A 13,576-nucleotide genomic window follows, 5' to 3' on the forward strand; every position below is an offset into this window, starting at 1 on the left:
CAACTCACAGACCACATGAAGCTCATAAAGAAGGAAGACCAAGTGGGGGTGATTCGGTCCTTCTTAGAAGGAGTAACAAAATACTCATGGGAACAAATATGGAAACAAAGTGTGGGACAGAAACTGAAGTAGGGGTCCTCTGGAGACTGTTCTACCTGGGTATCCATCCAGTGTGCAGTCACAAAAGGTAGATGCTGATGTGGAAGTCAGGAAGTGCATGCTGACAGGAGCCTGATATAGCTGTCTCCTTAGAGGTCTGCCAGAGTCTGACATATTCAGAGGCAGATGCTCACAGCTAACCATTGATCTGATCAAGGGCTTCCCAATGGAGGAGTTAGAGTGAAGACCATTGGAGCTGAAAGGGTTTGTGGCCACCATGAGGAGAACAACAATACCAACCAACCAGAGCTCCCCAGGTTCTAAACCACCAGCCTAGGAGCACATAGGGAGGGACCCATGACTCCAGCTGTATATGTAGGGGAGAATGGCCTTGTCAGGTATAGGTGAGAGAGGAGATCCTTGATCCCATGAAGGCTGGAGGCTGTGTGTGGGGGAATTCGAGGGTGGGGAGGTGGGAGTGGGGGGGTAGGTGGAGGCACATTCTCATAGAAGCAGGAGGAGGAGAGATAGGATAAGGGGTTCCTGAGCTGGGGGAGGGAATGGGATAAGGGGATAACATCTGAAATGTAAATACAATATCCAATAAAAAATCAATCAAAAAAAGAGAAAAGTGTGTGATAGTATTATAAACTAGGAGAGATTTGATAAACACTAATGTCTAAAGGATAGATTAGGATAAGAGTTTCTGAAGGAGATTGAGGTGGATCAGTCAGAGAGCATGTTAGCTATTAAAATGCAAGGGTGTATATAGTTTCTAGAATTGGAAATTGACCTCAGGACTCTGCTTTCAGTATTTATGTGGGCACTATCATTTTCACTCCTGGGGATTAACGTCGTTGAATTTCTTGCATGGTCAGCTTCACATTTATAAAGAAATTTGCTGTAATTAATCCAGCATCTTAGTTTGTGGAGTGAGAAAGTATGTCAGAATATTAAATATGTCACACTGCCAGGAGTATTTCACTATATTACTTTAAAAATTGAAAAAGAGTTGGCTTCAACTGTACACAGATTCCATGAAAAGAAAGGCTAAGATCAAGAACAAACCACCACCTCTGCCGTCACCATTTTTAGTCGGTGTTATACTGAAAATTCTAGCTAGTGTAACCAATTATTAAACACCAAGAAATTAAAAGCATCCATAGTAGAAAGAGACAAAATTGTTTCTTTTTGAGGATAATATTTTAATCTATATAAAAGGTTCTAGAGTGGCACTCTATCAGTGAATCAGTGGCACTAGTAAGTGATTGTGTCAAAATTATAATATATATGACCAGTATATAGATATATATTGAATCTACTCAACTGCTCTATATACTTGCAAAAAGCAATTAGAAATAAATATTTAGTCATAAAAATACTTATGCATAAATTTAACAAATGATATCAATAATCTATGCAATGAAAATCAATAATATTGTTGAGGCAAATAGCTGAGGCTATATGTCATGTTCAGAAATATAGAAATTCAATCTATTGTCATGTCTGTGTTGATCAATTTTTGTTGTGGTGACAAAGTGCTTGAGTATGAAATGGAGCAGACTAGCTTACTTCATGACAGCATGGAAGTAGAGGAGGGGAAGTTGGCAGAATGGTCTAGAGACAAGATGCACCCTTCAAAGTTATGCCTCCAATGTTTCCTCCAAATAGGCCTCATATCCTAGTATATTATTTACCTATGACCACACTGGAAATGAGTCTGGCAAATCCTCAGAAAATTGGAAATAGTTCTACCTGAAGACCCAGCTATACCACTACTGGGCATATACCCAAAAGATGGTCTAACATACAACAGGGACACATGCTCCACTATGTTCATAGCAGCCTTATTTATAATAGCCAGAATCTGGAAAGAACCCAGATGTCCTTCAACAGAGGAATGGATACAGAAAATGTGGTACAATTATACAATGGAGTGCTACTCAGCTATTAACAACAATGACTTCATGAAATTCTTAGGTAAATGGATGGAGCTGGAAAATATCATCCTGAGTGAGGTGACCCAATCTCAAAAGAACATACATGGTATGCACTCACCGATAAGTGGATATTAGCCCAAAAGCTCAAAATACCCAAGATGCAACTCACAGACCACATGAAGCTCATGAAGAAGGAAGACCAAAATGGGGGTACTTCAGTCCTTCCTAGAAGGGGGAAAATACTCATGGGTGGTAGAGGGTGGGAGGGTCTTGGGAGGAAGAGAGGAGGGGGAAGGAGAAAAGAGGAGTATTGGATTAGGATCAGGTATTACAAGGGACAGGAAAGAGATATAGAGAGAGGGTCATGAAATAAAATAGAAATACGTAGCAGTGGGGGGATGGGAAACTAGGGGTAGCCACTAGAAAACCCCAGACACCAGGGAAGTGAGAGGCTCCCAGTACCCAAAGGGGATGACTTTAGCCAAAATATGCAACAAAGGGGGAGATGGAACCTGTAGAGACAACCTCCAGTAGATAAGCATGACCCCCAGTGGTCAATATTCTTAAAGTTGGATCTATAACATAAATATTAGATAAGTTAGAAATTTTTAATATTTTAAAATTTATCTATTCAGCATAAATAATTTCCCACCTGTTTTCTAACTAAATTCAGTGGGTCTCCCAAGCAAAAATAAATTAAAGTAAGAGGGTACTTGTTATGAAAAAAAAGTTTCCATAGGAGAATGGGAGAAGAGGGAGTTAGGAAAGGTAATGAGTGGACTGAGCATGGGGTTCCCAATGGAGGAGTTAGAGAAAGGACTGAAGTAGCTGAAGGGGTTTGCAACCCCATAGGAAGAACAACATTATCAACCAACCAGACCCTCCAAAGCTCCCAGGGACTAAGCCATCAACCAAAGAATACACATGGAGGGACCCATGGCTCCAGCTGTATATGTAGCAGAGGATGGCCTTGTTGGGCATCAATGGGAGGAGAGGCCCTTGGTCCTGTGAAGGGTTGATGCCCCAGGGAAGGGGAATTTGAGGGTGGGGAAGTTGGAGTAGGTGGGTAGGTGGGGGAACATCTTCATAAAAGCAGAAGAAGGGGGGATGGGATAGGAGGTTTCAGGATGGGAAAACAGGAAAGGGGATAACATTTGAAATATAAATAAATAAAATATCCAATTAAAAAAAAGAAAGGGTAATGGGGGTAAGTTCCTAAAATTCATTATACACATATATGAAACTGTCAAAGAATGAAAAAATAACCTAGTTGAAAATGCAATCTATAATCTTGGATAAAGTTCACAAATAATATCTGAGTTAATGAATTTATACTCAGAATATATAAAATAAATATAATTTAATAGTGAGGAAATGATAATTGACCAATGTCTAATATGGAAAACAGATTTGAACAGACACTCTGCCAAAGGAGCTTTATTGTTGGCAGACAAACACATTAAAATATGCCCAGTATAATTAGTCTTTGCTAAAATTAAAGTTAGAACCTCAATGAGATGTAACTACCCACTCATTAGAATTGCTAAAATTCAAAGCACAGCCTATAACAAGTGTTGGCTGGGATGAAGAGCAAGTACATCATGCACTGTTGGGAATATGAAGTATTAGTTTTAGGGAAAACACTTTGTCAACCTAATTAAAAGTTAAATGTGCATTTCTATATGAATTAGCACCACTATATCCAAATTTTTATGTGAGTAGTGAAAGCATAGTCCATTCACAGATTTATAGCAAATGTTGACAATAACTGTATTTTTAATAGTCCCAAACTGGAAATAAGTCAAATATCAATCAACATATGACTGAATTAATGATTGTGTTATATACTACTAAAAATAAAATATCAATATGTGTTACAACATGGATAACTCTCAAAATAATTATGCTGGGTGACAGAAGGTAAGAAAAAAAGTATTTGTGTTATTATTTATATGAAATTTTATAGAACACAAACTAGTTAAGGTTTGTATCTGAAGTATTCCACAGGAGCTCATGTGTTTTAGGCTTGGTCTCTATTGCAGCAATGTATAGAGGTGAGGACTTTGAGAGAATATTAATGTCATAAAAGCTCTGACTTTATCAATGAATTCACTGAAGACATATGAACTTCAAGGGGTGGAGTTTAGTTAGAGAAAGTAATTTACTGGGGGAGTACCTTTTAAAACTATATTTGTTCCCAGCTACTTTCAATTTTTATTTGATTCCTTGCCAGCATGAGGAAAGCATCTCTACCATGCCCTCTCTGTCTTCATCAAAACCAGAAACATCAGAGCCAAGTGGCCATATACTGAAACCTCTGAATCCAGTACCCAGAACTCCTCTTTACCCACTTAATTTTTTTTTCAGAAAAGTTATCACAGTGGTGGAATCTAACACAGTATTTTATTGTAACTAAAGGGAATATCACTCTTAGGGATCTAGGTGTGAAGAGGGTTGGAAAAATATTTACAGGAGAATAGGAATTCCGATTCTTCTATAAATACTTCAGTGGATACTTGCCATCTTCATGTTGATATTCCTTTTTGTTGGGGACTTAACCAAAAGTCTTGGTCAATTTAGGCAAGTACTCTAACCCCATCCATTGGTTTTGCATGATGAGATCTTGCTATGTAGCTAAGTCTGAGTTTGAACTTTCAATCCTCCTGGCTCAGTCTTCTGAGCACTGGAATTGTAAGCATATGCCTTCATATTTGACTTGTAGCATTAGTTTGGCAGATACATATATAACTCAAAGTGCATACTTTATCATGTGCATTTGACCACATGTTGATTATACTTCAGTATCTGAAAATAGTTTACATAAAACAAAACCAAGGTCTAACAGCCTTGTTACTTGGAACTCAGCCTTATAATTTTGTACCATTCTTCACATTATCTTTAGCTTTTCCACTTCTATGATTCCAAAACCCAGCATTACTGATAGATGCTTATACCAATATTCTGTCATGCTCTCTCTCTTTTCATCCCTCCCTCCCTCCTGCCCTCCCTCCCTCTCTGTTTCTCTGTAAACCTAGACCCACATAAGAAGGTTTTGAGAATAATTTTTAGTTTTCCTGTAGAACAACCTGCAAAAAGTCAAGTAGATTCCTATACAGGATGGATGTTGCCATCAGCTGTAATGTCTTTCACTTTGCAATGATAATACTGGAGCTGTAAGTGAAAACTGTTAGAGATAAAATGGCCAGAAATGCATAAATTGGATGGCTCCTTTTATGAACACAATTTTAAGAAGTGACCCATTTTTACTCTTAGAAAACAACTCTCCTATGATCTATTTTAATCCTCCCAATTTATTTTAAAGTTGACATCATATCTGCTCTGCTCTAAGTATTATAATGGCCTTTGGCCAAACCAATGCAACCCTGCTGTGATCAGAATATCAGAGAAATGTTTTAATGAAGAAAACAGTCAAATCAGCTATGTCTAAGAAGAGTGCCTTCAAAGTTAGATTCTTTTCTGCCATGAGTCTTGAGGAGTCTGACATCTTGTACTACATGGGTTCTTAACCTAATATAATCATGCTGTGAGAATGTACAGAAAGGTAGACTCTTCTGGATGGGAGGTCTAAGTTTTCATGATTTTCTTGTCTTTCTTTTAAAGTTATGCCTAGGTCATATCATCTTCCAATTTTAAATAATTCATGAACATATCTTTGTGAAGGGAAGATATGAGCTTTCCATATGTGGAAAGAGACCTTGAAATCAGCATCTGTATTCCAGCTTTACCCCCTCTCTGCTGTATTCTTTGCTTTCTTTGGCTCACTTATCCAGTCAAGTTGGCTTCCTTGCTATTCCTCAAACATTCTAGTCATGCTGCCCTTGGGCTTTGTCACTGGCTAGTAGTCCCTTTGCATAGACTGTTTTGCTGTCAGATAGTCTCAATGCAGGCCCTCAAACCAACTTTTTACTCCAGTGTCAATTTTGCAATGCAGCTTATCCATTCCTTCTGGCTTGGAGCTTACTTTTCCTTTTTGTCATTTGTACCTTTAACTCTACTAAATACTTGAATTATATTTGTCACTCATTGACTGCCCACCACTGCAGGAAGTGAAACTCCACAAGAGAAGAAGCTTTGTTTTGTTTTCTCTAGGATCCCAAGCTTCTATTAGTTTTCAGTACAAAGCAGGGGCTTCATGACTATATGCTGAAAATTAACTGTGGCTTAAAAGATTTTCAAAGTAATTTGACTGCATTTGATTTTCAGTCTTTGTACAGCCTCATTTTTTTCCCTTCAGGGCCCAAGACTCACAAAATTAAACTGATCATACTCTTAGGTTCAAGCCACATTAATTAGTGTTACTGAACTCTATAAGGTGCCCTTTGTCTTATAGATGGTCCCTGACTTGTGATGACTCAATGTGTGTGTTTGCCTGTGTTTGTTTCAACTCTACAGTGGTGAGGAAGCAATAGGCATCCAGTAGAAATCACACAGAGTCCTGAATTTTGATTTTTCCAGGTAAGTAATGATCTCTTCCAACACTAGACAGTGACCTGGAGCCTTAGCTCCCAGGCAACCATAGGTTCAGTAGGCCACCAACCATAATCTGTAATAGATTGTGAGTACCTGTACCTAAATGCACCACTTTCTATTTATAAGGTTTTGTAACAATTATATGTTCCTCATAGCTTTGTGTTTTGCCTAAAGAAGGTACTTTCCATATATTTTTAAAAACATCATAAAGATTGTGGCAAATATACATTTTCCTAATGTGTTTTCTAGGCATCTACTGTTATGCAAAGTCATTTGAGAACAGTTTGTTCTTAAACTTCAGTTTATTAAATGTGGCAGCATAGAAATGCAATTGGCTTTCAAAATAAATTACCTCTGAGTTTTCATTAGCAGCTTTCAATGTTGCTCACTATTTTCAGCATTGCCCCTTTACAGAGATCATAGTAAAATCCCACTTCGAGGCATACCATTTTGGTTTGTTTTTCATCAGATTGCAACAACTAAAATACTTTCTTTGTAGGTAATAAAGGTTTGTCAGGATGTTTTGCTATGTTGATATTGCTACCTCCAAATCCATTGAGAATCCTGTAGACAATTCTTGTATGTTTCTGCTAAAGACCCAGAACACTAACGTATCACTCAAAGAATTCTTAATTCCATATGTGAATACTGTATTTATGTCATTTCTTTCTCCTTTTTCTCCCTCCAACTCCTCCCTGTGCCCCTATCCCTGCCAACTCCCTCATAGATTCATGGCCTCTTGTTCTTTAACATTATTGTTTTACACACATACATGCACCCAACCTGCTGAGTCCCTTTAGGGTACTCATTTGTATACCTGCTTAGATCTGCCCACTTGATATTAGATAACCAACTCCCTGGGGCCTCATCCCTGGAAAAGACTAATTCTCCCTCTCTTAGCAGCCATTAATTGTTTGTAGCTCTTCATGCATATGTAAGGCCTTGTGAAATGTCCTCCACCCACACTGGCATGTCAGCTGGTGTTGTCATTGTTCAGGTTTTGTTTAGGCAACCAGACTGTTGAGATTTTATGGCTGCAACGTCCCCATCATATATGGAGGACACTGTCTAACAGCAAGTCCATTTTCTCTTAAAATCTTATCCATCATGTTAGAATTCTAGTGGTTTTCTATCATAAAGATACTGTAATTTAGTAATCTTGGGGATTTTCCCCTTTAAACATATTTAGACTAATGGGCCTTTCAAGGAAAGGTGATATTTGAGAATTGTTCTCATTTTATTAGAGAAGATTATAAATTTAATGAAAATCATATAGTCAATTTAAATAATGGTGTACCTCAAATTACATAAGATGATAATTATACCAAGATCTCTATTATTCCTTCTTGTATGTTTATGTGTAGTATCTGAGTAACTTGGGAGCAAAACTTGGGATAATCAAAGGAATTCATTTGTACAAAAGATTTGCAAGGCAGTCCAGGTCTGAAGAAGACTGGCAGATGTTTAAAATGGGCAAAAAAGCAAAACACCCAAGCATTCCATTAACAAAAAGGTTATTGAGTTTCTCCTTAGTTATGAGAGAAAACTACAATTTTTAATGTATTTATTTATTCATTTATGAATGCCCCATATATATAAATATATATGAATGTTCATGTATATACATATATACATACACACTAACTTTCTCTCTCTCTTTCTCCTCTCTCTCTCTCTCTCTCTCTCTCTCTCTATATATATATATATATATATATATATATATATATATATATATATCACACATCATATCTTTATCTCTGTCTTTCCAGTTTCTTCCTCCCTCTTCCCAAACACCTTTCTATCTTCATGTATTCTTCTTCCTCTTCTGCCTCCTCCTCCTCCTCTTCCTCCTCCTTCTTCTTTATAACACACTGAATGCAATTACTGCTGCTTGCATGAGTATGGGCAGCCTATCAGTAACCACACCCCCAAAGAAAAGTGACTGTCCCTCTTCCTGCAGCCATCAATAGCAAATACCTCCTCATCTAGGACTAGAGCCTCCTGTCCCCCTCCCTGCTTTCATGCTGGAATTATTAACTGAATTGGTCTCATGCAGGTCTTATTTAGGTGACCATAGCTGCTGTCAGGGTTTCATTTCCTTAGTACTGAATTTAGGATGAAACATAAATCTCTTGGGAATAAGAAATATATGTTATTTTTTACTTGAGGGTGAAAAATAATTTTACTTTGTCTTATAGACCAGCATGGTGGGAAACGAATGGTAGCAGTAGCATGAGACAACTGGTCACTTTATAGCCACAAAAAGCAAAGTACATTGAATGTCAGTGCCCAGCTTGTTTTCTCCTTTTTATACAGTCTAAGAACCCCTAGCCCATTAAATTGTACCACCCACATTCATGGTGGGTCTTCACCTTCAATTATGTTGATCTAGAAGATCCCTTACAGATATACTCAGGGGTGGGGTTTGAGAAAACTACAATTTTATCACATGGTTATCATTTCAAGGATTATAGTATACTTTGAAATTGATAATATAACAGGAAAAAAGTTATTTTGATTAAGGAGGTCAGGGATGGTAATTCCTCCAGAAGTTCTTTTATTGTTGAGAATAGTTTTCGCTATCCTGGGTTTTTTGTTATTCCATATGAATTTGAGAATTTCCTTTTCTAACTCTGTGAAGAATTGAGTTGGGATTTTAATGGGGATTGCATTGAATCTGTAGATTGCTTTTGGCAAGATGGCCATTTTTATTATATTAATCCTGCCAATCCATGAGCATGGGAGATCTTTCCATCTTCTGAGATCTTCTTCAATTTCTTTCTTCAGAGACTTGGAGTTCTTGTCATACAGGTCTTTCACTTGCTTGGTTAGATTCACACCAAGGTATTTTATATTATTTGCAACTATTGTGAAGGGTGTCATTTCCCTAATTTCTTTTTCAGTCTGTTTATCTTTCATGTAGAGGAAGGCTACTGATTTGTTTGAGTTGATTTTATAACCAGCCACTTTGCTGAAGTTGTTTATCAGGTTTAGGAGTTCTCTGGTTGAAGTTTGGGGGTCACTTAAGTATACTATCATATCATCTGCAAATAGCGATATTTTGACTTCTTCCTTTCCTATTTGTATCCCTTTGACTTCTTTTTGCTGTCTAATTGCTCTGGCTAAGACTTCCAGTACTATATTGAATAGGTAGGGGGAGAGTGGGCAACCTTGTCTAGTCCCTGATCTTAGTGGGATTGCTTCAAGTTTCTCTCCATTTAGCTTGATGTTGGCTACTGGTTTGCTGTAAATTGCTTTTACTATGTTTAGGTAGGGGCCTTGAATTCCTGATCTTTCCAAGACTTTTATCATGAAGGGATGTTGAATTTTGTCAAATGCTTTCTCAGCATCTAGTGAGATGATCATGTGGTTTTTTTCTTTAAGTTTGTTTATATAGTGGATTACATTGATGGATTTCCGAATATTGAACCATCCCTGCATTCCTGGGATAAAACCTACTTGATCATGATGGATGATTGTTTTGATGTGGTCTTGGATTCGGTTTGCTAGAATTTTATTGAGTATTTTTGCATCGATGTTCATAAGGGAGATTTTTCTGAAGTTCTCTTTCTTTGTCGGGTCCTTGTGGGGTTTGGGTATGAGTGTAATTGTAGCTTCATAGAACGAATTGGGTAGTGTTCCTTCTGTTTCCATTTTGTGGAATAGTTTGAAGAGAATTGGTATTAGGTCTTCCTTGAAGGTCTGATAGAATTCAGCACTAAAACCATCTGGTCCTGGGCTTTTTTTAGTGGGGAGGTTTTTGATGACTGCTGCTATTTCCTGAGGGGTTATGGGACTATTTAGATGGTTTATCTGCTCCTGGTTTAACTTCGGTACCTGGTATCTGTCTAGGAAATTGTCCATTTCATCCAGGTTTTCCAGTTTTGTTGAGTATAGGCCTTTGTAGTAGGATCTGACAGAAATGACTAACATAATTTGTTTTGGAGGACTAGAACTAGAGAGGGTAACCCTAGTTTTTGTTAGTTTATTTTATGCTATAAAGTGCTTTTTTTCTTCCTTGACTGAACTGTAACACATACACTTACTAATAATAACTTAACAGCAAGGTGTAACATTTCTCCATGTATATGACTAATCAGAAGTCCAGAAAGGAAGAAAAGACACAAACCATGGATTGGGAAACCAGTAAGATAAGGTAATTTCTCTAACTTGAAGGAAAATATGAACATTATTTTTGAAAGAGTCTACCAGGTACCTGGAAAAACAAATGACAAAATTAAAAAAAAAACACATTAAAGTATCATTAAAATGGACTTCCAAAATACTAGTGATGAAGAGTACATTCTAAATGTATATTAAAGAAGTTATACAAATGGTGGAAAGCTGTATCAGTAATCATTAGGGGATGCAAATTCAAAACCCAATGAAGCACCATGCTTTAATCACCTTTTCCAGGCTTGGGGAGCAGCAGATCAATGGCTAAATGGCCAAGTGTCACAGTTTCTGCCAATGAAAGGTCAAAGCCTAAATCAAGGTCAAAGCTAAAGCTTTATTTCGGGCCTAGGCTTCAGTTCCTGTTCCAACTCTAGCCTAGGTTTCCCAAAGGTTTTGAGGTCCCTATGGAGGTTCCATAGTAAAGGCCTCTATATGCCAAGGTAAAGACAAATGGATTGCTGTGACACCCCCACACCATATTGTTTTTTTAACCTTTACAACCATGACAAAGCACTTTAGAATAGAATAGAATAGAATAGAATAGAATAGAATAGAATAGAATAGAATAGAATAGAATAAATAGAATAGAATAAATAGAATAGAATAGAATAGAATAGAATAGAATAGAATAGAATAGAATGTAACTGCTATTCACCTTGACAACAGCAATATAAGTGCAGAAGCAACATTGGGAAGGTGGGAGATATCTGTAAGGTTTTTGTTTTTGTTTTTCTTTTTTCTTTTTTTCTGGTGCAAGGGCATTTTGGCAGACAGAAGCCAAGGAATACCACAAAACCACAACATTCAACAAATCTCGAACAAGAACAAGAGATTTGTTGGGGAGAAGAACAGAACGGTGGCTTCCTCTGACTGGGAACAGAGACATCAGAGGGCTGGGTGGAGGGGGAGGGTTTTTATAGTTTGTTTTTTTTTTTTGAGCACGTGCAGTGAGCTAGTGGGAAAATATAGCACTTCAGAAACTATAGTTTTGCTCCTGTTCAGGGGCAAGGATTTTCAAGTCTCAGGAGTTCCAGGTCAAACCAGGGGTAGAATATGTTTCCCTTAGTTCTGGTCTTTGGCTGGTGATTAAGTCAGGGGCAGAGTGTTGTTTCCTTGGCCCCCTTTCCCTACAATGTTGAACCAACAATGTTAAACAAGTCACAAATACGAAGGTTGTTCAGTAAGGTTCTATCAGAGATGAAAGATTTCTGTTACCTTGAGACATTGTAGCCACCATAATCTTGCACAAGCATAACTTAATTTCCTTAACAATACTGGCTCAAACAAACCTGTACCTCCAGTCATCAAGGACAATCATGTATGCTATTTAGCACTTGGTAATGTTTATAGATACATCATTGAATCATATATTTTCCACCTTTGTCTTTGTTTTAGAATATACTCTACTTATAAAAAGTTGAAGTCTTCTACCAAATTCAGTAGACACAGCTTCAAGTATCTCATGTTGGCTTTTGTTCTTCTCAAGAAGCCATGTTGAAGGACTGACCTGAACTTCATATTTTCATGTAAATAAAGTCTTTTATGCTCACACAGTTATAAAACTGCCTAATGAATCATGTCTTGGCCAAGGGCCCTTGCTGTTAAGTGAAAACTGGAGTACTAAAAGGAAACTTGGGGTTTGGGGATCCTGACTAAACAGAATGTTGGGATTATTACTGGCAGCAGTTATAGCTCACTGAAGGAGAAAATGTCTGCCAAGGGCATGAGAAATAAGAGTAAGAGGGATGTAGAGCTGTGGTGGAGGGTGGTGATCAAGGAGTTTTATCCATTACTAAAGAAACAAGAAGTGAGGGATAAATACCAGATTTCCTCATTACACGAATTGAAAATATTCCATAAACTTGTTGCAGATATTTGGATAGCAGTAGAAAATTTTCAGTTTTAAGTGGAACTGAAACCTTGGCATTTTCAGTCCATTAAAAAATCCCAATTCATTTCCCTAAATATTACTAAAACACCTTGAAACATTTATGTAACAACCCACCAAAGATTTCTGCTTAATACAAAGCACTTTACCCAACAATTAGCTAACCATTGAACAGTCAGAGAACTCATTACTAGTCATGTTTGTGGGCATAGGCAACAGTACTGGAGAATACAGCATATACCCTGAATTTCCCTGTGTCCTTCAGTGACACATAATGTGTGTATAAATAATAGTATAATGGCAGATTATAGATAACATTTTAAATATACCTGGGCTTTTTGAGATCTCCTAGGAACCTTGCAGATGCAAGCACAGGGACCCATTTAGAGGTAATCCTCAGGGTAATGACAGCAAGGATGACAGCAGCAAGGCCAAGCAGATGTAAACAAGGAACTTTTTCCAATCTCGGTATTTTGGTGCATTGTGTGAATATCTATTCACGTGAACAAGTTCTCATTCCAGAGACTGTATTTAGGACACACAGTCTTACAAGGGCTTATAGGCAAGTACTCTACAATGAGGGAATAATGGTCTTTACAGTAACCTGTAAGGGAAGCACATATGACCTGCAGCTCTATAGGAAAGGGGAGTATGGGATGATGTTATTTAGTCAAAGCTCTGTTTCCTTGGGAAGTTAATAAATATGGCTCCAAACAATAAAGTACTTAACACTGAGCAGCAGATGACTTACAGTTGTATTGTGAGTCACCATAACATAAAATTCAGAGTTGAGGGCTGAAACCTGGGAGCTCAGTGATCAGCTAGCCTAACCAAAACAACTAGTTTAGCAAGAGAGCCTGAATCAAGGCAATGAGGCAGAGTGATAGAGAGAGCCATATCCTATTGTGTCTTCTGCATGTAACTGCACAAGCACACACACACACACACACACACACACACACACACACACACACACAGAGAC

The sequence above is a fragment of the Grammomys surdaster genome, unplaced genomic scaffold (genome assembly GCF_004785775.1).
Source record: "Grammomys surdaster isolate TR1022 unplaced genomic scaffold, NIH_TR_1.0 125690, whole genome shotgun sequence".
Taxonomy (NCBI): Eukaryota; Metazoa; Chordata; class Mammalia; order Rodentia; family Muridae; genus Grammomys; species Grammomys surdaster.